The sequence below is a fragment of the Bactrocera dorsalis genome, chromosome 5, assembly GCF_023373825.1.
Source record: "Bactrocera dorsalis isolate Fly_Bdor chromosome 5, ASM2337382v1, whole genome shotgun sequence".
In the NCBI taxonomy this organism is placed as follows: domain Eukaryota; kingdom Metazoa; phylum Arthropoda; class Insecta; order Diptera; family Tephritidae; genus Bactrocera; species Bactrocera dorsalis.
The window spans coordinates 47,198,044-47,210,138 of NC_064307.1; the positions used below are offsets into that span (position 1 = coordinate 47,198,044).

General features: G+C 35.3%; 1 protein-coding gene and 1 non-coding gene across 4 annotated transcripts in view; one reads left to right on the plus strand and one right to left on the minus strand.

Annotated features, from left to right (window-relative positions):
• Positions 1-12,095, plus strand: part of LOC105224278 (dual specificity protein phosphatase 15) — a 227,321-nt gene that overhangs the window by 181,006 nt on the left and 34,220 nt on the right. The window lies entirely within an intron of this gene.
• On the minus strand, positions 1,800-1,881 carry Trnas-aga (transfer RNA serine (anticodon AGA)). The gene has a single exon. It is a non-coding gene; the product is annotated as a tRNA-Ser (tRNA).

Consider the following 12,095-nt stretch of genomic DNA (forward strand, 5'->3'; position numbering starts at 1 on the left):
TAGATTGCTTTAGTAATCTCTATTTCGCGATAGTGTAGTGGGTCACCTATGACAATATCCAGCGAAACCAAATGGTGCTCTCTCCTGGATTAAAGATTTGCTATTTATTTGTTATAGCATTTACCATAATTCTTCAGTCTCAGTGCGGAATCAATCGCCTAAAAGCGACTAGCTTTGACCAACCGGAGAGGAATTGTGTTCCACCAGGGCAACGGCATGCTCCTGCATCGGTAGTAACTGACCAGAAACTCGAAGAACTAATCGCTTTGGCAAAAGCTAATTTAGACACCAAAAAATAAAACTAAAAAAAGGTATCGAAATTTAACATAACGCTCATCCAAAAACTATCGAAATCGGCTCATAGACTTTGAAAACCCCATTTAACCCCATATAGTATATAGTTATTTTAATATGGTTTATGAAATCGCTCCATAAGCCCTGCTATACTCGTACTATATATTTATTTATGCATTTAAGAAATATTTTGCGTTAAATATCGATCCGATCTATCAATAAAAAATATAAGTATAGACAAGTATAGTATAATACATATGTACATATGTACCATATAATGCTGCTTTCAATATCAATTCACTTGCTATACCCCTAGTAAGCAGATTACTTCCAACCACAAAGCAATTGCTGTCATTACGGGCACAAATACAAGCGCATATATGTATGTATGCACATATAACTGTTATTTCCACGCAATGAAGTCATAAAAATATTGAATCCCTTGCGGCAGTGGTTGGGTCAATGTAATTTCTCAATCTGCAATCTACTGTTATTAATATTACACGTGCTACTCTTTTGCTACGCCAAACGACAGCAAAACAAAAACGAAAATAAAAAACAAGAAACCCAGAAAAGTAGAAAAAAGAGGCAGAAAACAAACAGAAATATTAAATGAGGCATTAAAATCACTAAAATTGGCAACCGGCGGCGTATGGAATGGAGTGAGAGAAAGACGGACAAATAAGTTATTTTTTGGTTGTGCTTAACATTGTGTACGTGTGTGCGTATGTACACGAGGCAGAAAAATCAGCAAAAGTTAATAGCATAAATTATGCTCGAATAAGAAAACAACAATATTCGAAAACAAACCGTATTGAGTGATTATACTAAAAAAAAAAGACTCATAAGAAATATTCCAAGCAGAAATTATTTTAATTAATAAAAATTAAATGGAAAGAAAAAATTTTCAAATTCATAAAATTAAAGAATGAATTGAAAAAAAAAAATTAATTAATAGAAATAAAATAGAAAAAACTACAATTCATAAATTAAAGAATGAAGAGAAAAAATAATAAAAAATAAAGTCTAAAAGGTAAAGGAAAGTGAAAATTTTTGAATTTAAAAGCTTAAAAGACAAAAAAAAATATAAAAGAAGTTTAAAAATTAAATAAAAAGAATTTAACATTAAAACATTTTGAATATAATAAAATTGAAAATGTCAAGAAACTAAAACAAAATATTATAAATAATATAAAACATATCAAAAATATAAAAATAAAAAAAGTCTGTAGCTTTTAAAAAAAATGTATTAAAGGTTTGAAACTAAAAAATTAAAATATTTAAAAAATAAAGATTTTAAAATATTTAAACACACATAGAAATAAAATAAAAATAATAATTTATAAATTTAGAAATAAATAAGGTTGGCAACATAAATAAAATAATAAAAAACTAAATATTAAAAATATGAATCATCACAAAATTTTAAGAATGAAAACCTAAAAAGAAAAAGTTTACTGAAATTGAAATAAAAAATAATAATAATAAAAAAATTAGAATTTCTTCGCAGTCGGTAGGATTCGAACCTACGCTCCCAGAGGGAATCTGATTTCTAGTCAGACGCCTTAACCGCTCGGCCACGACTGCCACATATAATAATATAAACAAGTTCACGCCACGGGGTCGCAGCCAGCAGACAAAGAGCAAAAGAACACGTGCTTTTGCCAGAAACTAAATTTCAGCTTATTTTAATGATTAAGCAGCTAATTTAAATTGAATTAAATGAATACACATATACACTTGTAATTCAATATTTAGTTTCGCAGCTATTTTTAGAGACACACTATAGATATGTACATATGTAAGTATAAATAAATATCAATGCGTATTTATAACCGCACTTTATTGCTTGAATTGAGTGCTCTCATGTTTAGACAAGTGCTGCGCTGCCGGTGTTAATGAAGATTAGCTAGCAAGCGGACCTGTAATCAATTGCGCACGTCAAATAACTGTCAAGTGCAGACACACACGCACACACATAAATGTTGAATATTTGCTAATATGTTCACTTTGGCATTTTCACCCATTTGATTGATAACTCAAAACGCTTTCAATTCAACACGCTCCAGGTGATAAGCAACAACAATAGCGAAATTGTTGAACAATCAACAACAACAATTACAAAATTCGAGCACACAAATCGAATTATTTGCTTTTGTTGTACACGATTTTGTTCTGACTTTATTGAACTATCCACGCCATATTAATGTTATTTCTATGCTAAACACCTATAGACACAACAACAACAATGCAAGAGACGCACATTAAAGCTGTAAAGCTGCAGGTTGTTGGGCGCCGCACAGATTTATTGAGTGTTGCAGATTAACGTCAAGTGATAGATCAATAAAGCAACGCGGTGGCAAGCAGTTAATCGAATTCGAAGGCGAGAGAATAGCGGAACAATGAGGTGTTGAGTAGTCGATGAAATGAAAAGCCGTTTTATATGAGAATACCCACCGAAGTAGACAGTACTCACGGCAAGAAGGAATTTACGGTGATTTTTTGTAGTTGATTAGTGAAGAAGTAGTCGAAAAAGTAAAAAGAAGCTAATTTAAAACTTTTTTTAAATACATTTTTTAAAAGAATTTGGCTAAGGTTAACTAAACCTATTACGGTTTCCTATCAATTGTAGGAAGTACAGTCCTGAGTACCACTTGATACAACATTTTTTATACCATGAAGTTTGTAACACGCCGAATGAAACGTTGGAAACCTTCTAAGGTATGTTATTAGTAATCCAGTCATTTAAGCTTAAATTAGGAAAGAATCTCGGAATTCGATATACCCATACCCTATATATATGTATATACATATATACCCTACCATACGTAGGTTTTGAGACAACTTTAAGGTGTCAATATACAAGTATTTACAGACATATAAATGGGTGTATCGAATTCCATAGTGAACTTACTATAATGACTGGTCTATAGTAATTTGCGTCACGAGATGAGACGATTTAATTTTGTCCGATCGTTCGTCCGTCTGTATATACGGGAAGTAGGCCTTCAGAGGTTGAGATATCAATTTGTCCACACCACGTTTTCTCTACAAGAAGCTGCTCGTTTGTCGGAACCGACGATATCGGACCACCATTGCATATAGCTGTCATAAAAACGGAGCGATCGGAATAAAGTGCTTGCATGGAAAATATCTTTATGAAGTTTGGTATGGATCATTATCTAAGACAATCATGCAACTTCCGAATAAATCATTCAGATCGGATCACTGTTGAAGGGAGCTGTCCTACAAACTGAACGTATGTTCAGATTTTTCGAGGGAATATTTTGTATTTTTGAAGGGTATTAAAGCTGCAATACAAAAAAAGTTTATGTTTTTTTGTTATAAGTTAAGTTTAATGTTTCCGCTAGTCTCCTTAGGTCTTAACACTCAACAGACTACTTCCTATCGTGACAAATTTCGAACTTTGGGCAAACAACGGATGGTGTAGCTTTGGAACAACCATTTAGTTTTTAATTTAGCCAGTTTATTTGATTAAAAGCAAGAAAGAAAATTGATCAAGAAAAATATATACATACTTAAACAGCAACCTTTCAGTTGTGTTTTTCTATTTTACCGTAAATGTTCTACAGACATAGATACTTTTTAAAATTAATAATACTTTTTAAAAATAAATACTAGATCTAGCAATGAATAAATAATTACTTTATTTGTATTGTTGTTGTAATTAAATACCAAATAAGGATTATGGATAGCAAATGAAGATATTTGTTTTTCAATAATTAGTCTACGTATATATGTATTTCACTTACTGAATTTTATACCATTTATATGTGATTAAGTATTTTTTCTTACACACATACAAGACTGTACATATATTACATATGTACATATATCCTACATACATAAGAATTGTCCTTGCACCTTCCTAGCATCTGTTTATTTCCCTTATTTATCTTGTTTCTCAAAATAAAGCTTGCACAAACAACTTGTCTGCATCAGGAGCGATAATGCGATTTTACTATGTGGATTATACTACTTACATATGTATTCATGTATATTAGGGTGGGTTAAACAAAATCATTTTTTATTTAACTAAATTTACCAAAAACAAGAAAAAACGTTAAATTCGGCTGCACCGAAGCTGATATATATTCTTCACAGGTGTATTTCTTTCAGTAACTATGTGTTCAGTTTGTATGGAAGCTATATGCTATAGTAATCCGATCTGAACAATTTTTTCGGAGATTACATTGTTGTCTTAGAAAATAATCTATACCAAATTTCGTGAATATATCTTGTCAAATGTGAAAGTTTTCCATACAAGAACTTGATTCCGATCGTTCAGTTTGTATGGCAGCTATATGTTATAGTGGTCCGATATCGGCAGTTCCGACAAATGAGCAGCTTCTTGAAGAGAAAATGACGTTTGCAAAATTTCAAAACGATATCTTAAAAACTGAGGGACTAGTTCGTATATATACAGACAGACAGACGGACATGGCTAAATCGACTCAGCTCAACATACTGATCATTTATATATGTATATACTATACTTTATAGTGTCTCTGACGTTTCCTTCTGGATGTTACAAACTTCGTGGCAAACTTAATATACCCTGTTCAGGGTATAAAAATGATTGAAAAAATAGAAAAGTGTTAAGCAATGCATCATCCCATTAAAATGAAGAGTTCATACTTAGAGAGCCTTTCCTAGGAACCAATTTTCGGAGTACGAAACGAAAAAACATTAGATTTTTTGTCCCACCCTTTTGTATAAACATGAATTTAAATGCAATGGTTTGCATACAGGGTTGCACATGCCTTGTTCGACTTGAAAAACCCGTAGGCTGCCGCCAACAACATTTGCATATGTTCCATGTCCTATCTGTTGTTGTTTTTAGTTAAATATTAATTTCACACGAGTACTTTTCGATGTCAACATGTTCCGCCACCATTTGGTTGCATTAATCATTGAGTACTCACATGTCGATGTTGCAAGCAAAAGTTAAATGTTGAATGATGGAAATTTAAATTTTTAAATATGACGAGTAAATCACATATATGTATATCGCAGATAGCTCCATACATATTTATTAACTCTTGAATATGCCACTCAGTTGCCTAACGCAACTCGTTTGCTAATCCCGAAGAACTTGAATGTCAATTCTCTCATATATTCCAAACAGAGTTGGATTATTAAAACTTCAATGTAATAATAATAAAAATTAATAGTTTAAAGGAGATAATAAGTATTAGAGTATTTTCAATATATAATCGCAAGAGTTGTTACGACCAAACCGACCATATCAAACTAACCTCGATCTCGACCAAGCTAGGAAAAATGTACGAATTATTAACCATGAGCTTCTTAAAATAACGAAATATTGCTGAGAAGGTGTATCGAGAAGTCAAATGAACGGTGTTAACAATTACGCTAGTTTCTTTTGCTACCGGAATGAATAGCTTTAAAATCTTTTCAAAACACCAAGATAGGAGAGTAGTAAAGAGTAATCTCAAGACCTTTGTTCAGAACCAGATTGCACGAATCAGGGATTCTTAAAATGGTTCGTATTCTCTTTTTAACTGATCATTATTGCCAGAATCATTAGGTCAACGGTGATATTCCGTATGCTTTCCATATGCATTGCCTTGTGGAATATATAGAAAGTAACTGTGCCTTACAGTAGGAAAACAGAGGACTTGCAGCAGTTTTGGAACTTATATTACTCTACCTAAACCTTTAAATAAATCTTTTCAGACACTAACTGCTCTAATCAACATCTATCCGCCAAGGACTAAGCCTAAGACGAAATAGAGAAAGTTGGTTAGAGGACAATTTTGGTTCTTACGCTCTTAAAATATGGTTTTCATTTTCTTTCTGTATTTTTAGAATATTCCCATTTAGGTGGCTCTTAGCTATCACAGCAACCGCATCTTTCGGCTTTTGCTCGAACCTCGACAATATATTGTAATCAAAAACTACTTTTTTCAGCTCCAATTTTGACCCTCATTTATCAGCCCATAAATGTTTGATAAGCAAGTGATTTTACCTTGTGAAACGTGTAGCGCTTGGGTACAGAAATGTTTGAAATTTCAACGTTCATCTCATAAAAATTCTCTTTATTCCTATTTTAACGAATTATATTATATTCATTAATATGGAATATAGCAATGAGGCATGCGAAATCCCAATATTGCATGTTCAATTGCTTTGTAGTCATTGTTGTAGTTAAATGGATTAATAAGCGGTAAATGAGCATGGTTAAAGGATTGTACAAACACCCACTCGCAATTACGAAGTCAGCCATGCTGTCAGTCGTCTGCCGTGGATCGTTGGTGGTTCGCCCGGCCAGACTGTGTCGTGCGGAAAAGTGTTGGTCAACGGACAATTAATTGCATATAAACACGTACAGCTGCAATTACAATTTTGTATTAGACGTGCAATAGGACACACTTCTGGTTGGGGGCAAATAAATCCCAGACGAATGAGGGAAAATTTATGGGTCATGGGAATATTCTAGAGCAAAAATGTGTAAAGTTTCAAATGCGAAAATCAAATTACAGAAATGTTGAAGCCATTTAAGAGTCATAACAAGGCTCCATGAATGCACCTTTATGGATATATAACGGAAATAAAACTATTATAGCGGCTTGTTATGCTTTTATAAAGAATGTAAGCGCAAATTTGTATTGTTGTTTGCGGTTAATTATTGAATGGGTCATATTCTCGTTGAGTCATGAACTAATAACAGTTATTACCTTAATGAACAATAAAAGCAACAATATCATATGACTTGGTAGATTAAACTGTAACGGAGTTACAAATTACCAGGGGTTACTTGCTGGTATTTCAATGGAAAGGGATTTAAAGGAGAACATTACGTTCATAAGCTAGCAATAATAAATGAAGCTTAAGTAAATCAAGAATCATCCGAGATTACAATAGTTCAGCAGATATTTCATTCCTACGAAATTTCCTCGAAGAAACTAAACCCTACTCCGTATTCTCTCTTTTATACAAACGATGTCTTTTTATATTTTCTGCCAAAAGAAATTACAACACTCTACATAAGTATTTATTTATTTCTTTATTTCTCAATTGCCTACTCAGTCTAAAATAGTACCTGTTGGCAAGAGTTACTCTGGTTTGGATTTCGAGGTTGCCATTGTTGTTGGTGTTAATACTGGTTCCAAGATAGATGAAATTATCTACGAATACGACGAAATTATCTATGAATGTCAACAATGACATGGGAGCCAACTTGTGAGTGCACCGACAATTTGTTTGATGACAAGAGATATTTCGTCTTGCCCACGTTCACTACCAGACCGATTTGCTTCGTTAATTATCTTGTGCGGAGAACTCAGAACATCAACGTACGCCAGCAACTGTACACTCTTATAGAAGATTGTATCTGGTCGATTAAGCTCTGCAGTTCGAATTATTTTCTCCAGCAAAAGAAGTCGCGCGTAGGGAGTCACTTTGTTTGAAACCTCGTTTGGCATCGAATGGCTTGGAGAGGGCAATGATGTGTGTCGAACTTTTTTCACGTGACTTTGATTGTTGATTTTCTTGTCCTGAAGCCACGCCGATAAAGGTCCAATTAGCTTATTGACGGTTGGCGTTAATCTTTCTTACAATACGCTCGTTTCTATACCTTTTATACGTTGTAAAGAAGCGTTATCCTACCGTAGTTGGGGCAGATTATGGGAAGAGCACACTTAAATTTCAATCGTCGGACATGCTTTCGTTCGACCATATTTTACAAAGAAGCTGCGTGTTTCTTATCAGTTCTTCGCCGCCGTATTTGAATAGCTCGGCCGGCAATTCATCGGTCCTCGCCGATTTGTTTTTCTTCAGACGAACTTCTTCATGGTCGGTCAATGGAACTTCCGCACCATCATCATTGATTGGGAAATCGGATTTACCATCTTCTGGTGTTCTGCTTTCACTGCTATTCAGCAGGCTGAACAAGTGTTATCTCATTAATTTTAGTATGCTCTGGACATCAGTCACTAGATCACCTTTGGGGGTTCTACAAGAATATGCTCTGATCTTGAAACCTTCTGTTAATCGCCGCACATTTTCGCAGAATTTTCGAGCACTTCCCTGTCGCCTAGTTTGTTCGTACTCACTCATTTCGGTCTCTCTTTTTTGTCTGCAAATGCGTCTCGCTGCCCTCCTCAACTTTTTGTACCTTTCCCGAGTTTTGCAAACCACTTCAGGATTCTATTTTGAAGTTGTAAACATAGTGTATAGTGCAGTTTTCCGAATACTGGATTCTTAAGATCTCAGATAATGTTTAAAATTTTCAAAACGACTTAATTGGAAAGTTCTATCCATCTTTATCTATTTATGTAGTCAAGAATCTATCCAAAAGACCCGAAAAATAGATATATTCAGATGATCATCATTTTCTCAAAATATTTCGATGACGAAGTCAGGTTGTTGCATTTATGAAGTATATTTACCGCAATCATTTTCCACTCTTAAAATACAGTTATGTGTCAATATTATCTCACAGGTTTTTAGTAAGTACTTCTCTGCTTACCCAATATCACATATTTATTAATAACATTTCCTCGATATTTTGAAAATATCTCACCGAACAGCGACTGAATATAAAGTTTTAAACCTATGAATCTTCGGTTAGTTGCGATAACTTTCATTAAAAACGCATTATATTCTTTAAATTCAACAACCATAAATAAGAAACGAAATTGATTGCCTTAAAACAAAAGCACAATTGTCCTTGTGTCTACTTAAAAGCCGTAAAATGCAATATTGGCAGTGGGGCACTTCTCTGCCACTACATGTCAAGCAATTACCACTTTAATTGCCACATAAGCCACGCCATCAAAAGTGAAATTGTCACAAAAGCGCAAAAGAGCAGCGCCAGTACATCTCCTCGCTTTGGCCTAACGAAAATGACATTTTCAAGTGCGGCTCATTGAGCACTGCAGTGACAGAATTGCGAAATTATAAATAGCAAGCTTGTGAGAGCGAGCACACCTATGCTATTACAAACAGACCAGTACATATGTATGAGTACTACATCTACATATGTACGAGTATGTGTCTGTAGGCAGCGGGCTGCCAGTTGAAGTGTCACTTTTTAATGGAACTTTTCATAAATAGCATTTTTCTATTGCTGTCACCCAATCTCGGCTCGTTCTCCGCGTCTACACACCTTTGTACGTGCCTAATCACTAGAAAAATCAAAATATCGAGGCTTGTTACCGACTGTGTGTTATAACGGGTGGTCCAAGTAGAAGTACTTTTTCCTATAGCCTCTTTTTGACAGATCACGTGTGAGTTGTGTCAAGCTATCATGTTATTTTTGTACAACACTGTTTGACATTTCTTACGCCAGAATAACGTTTACAAATCCTTCAAGTTTGTTACGAAAATTCATGCTTCTCTCAGTTTATGGTCAACATACCTGTAATCGGTCCATTGAGCGTACTATGCGCAACACCATCACCCATCTTGAGACCCATTCATTCTTGGATAAAATTTAACTGCTGAGAGTGTGCACAAAGACCGTGGGAGCCGATTTGGCGCCGTTCGCAGCAACTCGTACTGACGTTTGAACCGACTTCCTTGTGCAAGACCTAAAGTTGTTTAATCTTCCCAATCACATCGCTTCGATCTTTGGGCTATTCAAAAGTTTAAAGAAAATCCGACGCTTTCGAGCCAATAAGGCACATTTTTGTCTCAATGGGTATGTTAACAAGCAAAATTGCCGCATTTGGGACGAAGAACAACTTGAAGAGATTCAAAAGCTGGCATTTTATCCAGAAAAGACAAGAGTTTTGGTGTGGTTTGTGGGCTGGTGAAATTCGCCAGTTACCAGTCGAAATGGTCAAACGAGCCATTAAAAATTGGACTCAACGAATTATCTGAGACGTAGCCGCTGCCAACATTTGAAAGAGACTATCTTCAAAAAATAAATGCCAAAGAATGGTCCTTCGAATGATACTAAACTCCATTAAATTTGAAGTTGCTGTGTTTTTTTTTAAGTAGGGAACTTCGAAATGGATCACCCTTTAGTACCAGCGATGTCCGAAAGCAGTATATGTAGAATTATAAAGGCGAAAGCATTTATAATAGAAGCCATTCTTCGACACCGCATTAAGGATGCAAGTAATAATATCCCAATTTCTTCAAAATCTTCTCTGAAAAATACTTATCAATAGCTGTTTTAAAGATAAGACTCTTTTCCGCCCATTTCTTTAATGTTTGTGCCTCCGTAGCGTCTATCAGTCCCAGACAGACAGGTTAAAATATGATTAGGTTCTTAGAAAACCTTTAGATCTCTTAACTTAGTACGAGAACTTCTTTCGTTTAAATTGGTCTATATCCATTCGCTAACGTTAATCTAGAGTTATCCGACGGCAGGATTGGATATGTGGACCAACATACGAAGACTGTCCGATAAATAACCGACCTCAACGTGAAGCTAGCGGCACATCTGAAAAAAAAGTTTCTACTTCAAATTGTGCATATTATAATAGCTACTCGCCAAAATTTCAGAAATTTATCTTGCGCAATTATCTGTTGACAGTCGTTTTTGTGAGTCTATTTCGGTGATTTCCACAAAATGGAAAAAATTGAATATCGAGCAGTAATTAAATTTTTATTTTTGAAAGGCAATACGCCTTCACAAATCAAAGATGAGTTGGACTCTGTGTATGGTGACTCTGCACCATCGTTTACCACCGTAAAATTTTGGGCAGCTGAATTTAAACGTGGTCGCAGGAGCTTGGAAGTTGATGAACGTCCTGGGCGTCCAAAAACTGTAACCACTAACGATAACATCGCTAAAGTTCATCAATTGGTACTAGACGACCGCCGGATTAAAGTTAGGGAAATAGCTGAGATTATGAAGATGTCAAAAGAAACTGTTTGTCACATATTAAACCAAGATTTGGGCATGAGAAAGCTGTCCGCGCGTTGGGTGCCGCGTTTGCTTACGCTAGACCACAAACGTGCGCGCATGAACATTTCCAGCGCTCTGTTGGTTCAGTTTAGAGGCAATAAGACCGAGTTTTGGCGCCGATTGATAACTGTAGACGAAACTTGGATTCATCATTATACGCCCGAAACAAAAATCCAATCTAAACAGTGGATTGAAAAGGGGGAACCAGCCCCAAAAAAACCTAAAGCTGTGTATTCGGTTGGGAAAGTGATGGCGAGTGGTTTTTGGGACAGCCATGGAATTATTTTTATCGACTACCTTGAAAAAGGAAAAACTATAACAGGAGCATACTACTCATCATTATTGGACAAGCTAAAGGAAGAAATTTCGAAAAATCGGCCACATTTGCAAAAAAAGAAAGTCTTGTTCCACCAAGACAACGCACCATCTCACACCTCAACAGTCGCCATGGCGAAAATCCACGAATTGCGGTTCGAACTGCTTGACCATCCACCTTATTCACCGGATCTAGCACCAAGCGACTTTTTTTTGTTTCCTCAACTTAAAACTGCGCTCGGCGGCCAGAGATTTTCGTCAAATGAGGAGGCAATCTCTTTCGTAAACTCGTATTTTGCAGACAAAGACGCCAAGTACTATTTGGAAGGGTTGCAGAGATGGGAGCATCGCTGAGAGAAGTGTGTGGAGTTACAAAGAGACTATGTAGAAAAATAAAAAAAAAATGTTGAAAAAGTCGCGTGCATCATGGTTAGGTCGGTTATTTATCGGACAGCCCTCGTATGTATATGTATGTAATATGTTGTAAACGATTGATTCTAATATCTCTTTTTGATGTTTGACCAAGCTTCAAATCAATTCGCAACTTGATGATTTTCAACCCACCGAGGGTTCCACAAGT